Raw genomic sequence first — 2411 nt, 5'->3', positions numbered from 1 at the left:
CACTTCACATAGATCGGTAATAATAGAAGGCAAAGCAAGCCCACCCCGTGAACGGCTAGTAAAAACACTCTGAATAGTTTCTTGGAATATCTGACCGACATCTACAGCTTTTCCCTCAACAATGCAGTACACAAGAATCGCCGTCTTTTTGGTGACCTCATGGTCATGATCAGTGGGCTTAAGTCTAGCGCAAACAAGATTGTACCACCTCTTGGCGTCACTAGTTAAGTCTATCTTCCGCAGTTTGGATGGTTTGTGATCACTGCCCATCCTCCATTCAGCACCCGCAACACAGATTGTTTGAATAATGTCATCATAATCAATCTCCCTAGACTTATAAGCAGCGAATTCATCAATTTCCACTGGCGGGATTTGAAACAAAGTATTAATCGACACGGAGTCAAAAGGCACCATTTTTCCCCTCACCAATACCTTGAAATCGACGTGTTTGACTTTCAAATTCGCATAAAATTCCCTGACCAAGGACACTACTTCTTCTTGTGTCTTCTTGACAAATTGATGCCACTGACGCTCTATGACTTCATCACCTACATTGCTCCTAATAACCCCTCTCGGAACAAATCCAATTGAAGTATCAAACCCCAGCTCAGGTATAATATTCTTAGATAAGAGCATGTGATGATTCTCTGTAGCATTCTCATCCCAGAAAAGGTGAGTATCAAAAGCAGGGGCCGAAGAAGAGGATTCACCAAAATTTGTTTTCTTCTTTGGAGCCATATGACGAACACTTAAAGGGCGAAATAACAAGCCAAAATTCAATAATACTAAGCAACGGCCGTGACTCTCCCAAACCTATCAATCCAAGCCACAAACACACTCCTCATGCAAACATCAAACGAGCACCAACAATAATACCCAACTCAAGAAAGCTACAAGTCGAACACAAATCCTCACCCCCACCTTGAACTATCTCGGCAAACTAAGTAAGGCAAGAATTTGTAACACTGTATTGTTGGGAAAGTGTCCTCGGTTTTGATCCTTCAAAGCATTTGCAAGCTGTCCTATTTAAGTTTCCATGGATTTCATCATAGCCCCCAAATTGCACTTATGTGTCTCCATGCTATCCATTCGAGTTTTAGTCCTCGACATCCTCTTGTTAGACTCATTGACATATGTAGCAACAACATCCTCCAATGATGCCTTTCCTTCGCCCTTGTTTGTATTGAATCCCGGAGGGGAATTCAACACGTTTTTATTGTTGGCATAGGAAAAATTCTCATGGTTATGTAAACTAGGATGATAAGTATTGGGCGGAAGGGTTACCTTGATAATTTCCATAGCCTCTGGGATTTATATACTGCGCTTCCTCAGGTGGATGAGACTCTTCTATGGAAACCAACACACCTGCAGTTTCTGCTACATTCACCTTGTTCAGAGCAGCAACTTGTGTACTCAACGCAAATATCTGTGCAGTGATGGAAGTGAGAGGATCAACACTATACACTCCCTTCTTGACTCTCATATGTTCAGATGACCATTGATAACTATTGATAGTCATTTGTTCCAGCATCTCATAGGCCTGAATGGGGTCTTTGGAAAATATGGTACCACCAGCAGCAGAGTCCACGGACATTTTTGTAGGCGTGTTCAACCCATTGTATAAAAGCTTTATTTCTTCCCAAAATTATGATTAGGTCAACGCCTCAACAAATCTTTGTACCTTTCCCATGCCTCATATAGTTGTTCTAAATCATGCTGTTGAAAGGTGCTGATTTCAATCTTCAACTGGGTGGATTTGGCCAGTGGAAAATACTTTGATAAAAATTTCACAGCCATGTCCTCCAAAGTTGTTATGCTTCCTAGCGGAAATGACTGCAACCAAATCCGTGCCTTTTCCCTGAGAGACAAAGGAAACAAGCGTAAAAATATTATATCCTCAGAAACACCATTTATTTTTACCGTATCAGTAATCTCTAGGAAGGGGCGCAAGTGTATGTGAGGATCAGCTGTGGCACTTCCATTGAATTGGTTCTGCTGAACCATGTTGATTAATGTCGGCTTCAACTCGAAGTTGTTGGCATTTATTGTCCCTCGAGAGATTTCAGAATAGTGAGTCTGGATCGTTGGCCTGAAATGATCTCTGATTGGCACCAAGGGCAATTTATTGACATTTTCTTCAGCCATGTTTTGTTGTTCTTCTCTCCTAGCTCTTCTCAAAGCACGTGCGGTTCGTTCAATCTCTGGATCAAAGAGTAAAAAATTCGCACTTTGAGTTCTTCGCATAAACTGCAGTTAAGAACAACATCAATTTATTAGCACTTAAAATAAAATAAATAAAAGCTCTAAATTAAAACTTAGACTAATTGGTAACAAGACTAAACAAAAAAAACTTGTGAAAAATACTCGCAAGCGTACGAGTGTCAAGTTTAATTAAAGTGATGAATCAAGTA

The 2411-nt window shown here is 40.6% G+C and overlaps 1 non-coding gene across 1 annotated transcript; it reads left to right on the top strand.

Moving 5' to 3' along the window:
- Window positions 1–1642: 1642 nt before the first annotated feature.
- On the top strand, window positions 1643–1748 carry LOC140893648 (small nucleolar RNA R71). The gene has a single exon (XR_012153242.1). It is a non-coding gene; the product is annotated as a small nucleolar RNA R71 (small nucleolar RNA).
- Window positions 1749–2411: the final 663 nt, after the last annotated feature.

This window comes from Henckelia pumila, chromosome 3 (genome assembly GCF_033568475.1).
Source record: "Henckelia pumila isolate YLH828 chromosome 3, ASM3356847v2, whole genome shotgun sequence".
NCBI classification, from domain to species: Eukaryota; Viridiplantae; Streptophyta; class Magnoliopsida; order Lamiales; family Gesneriaceae; genus Henckelia; species Henckelia pumila.
Note: the sequence above shows the minus strand (reverse complement) of the source record. Positions and strands in the feature narration are given on the sequence as shown.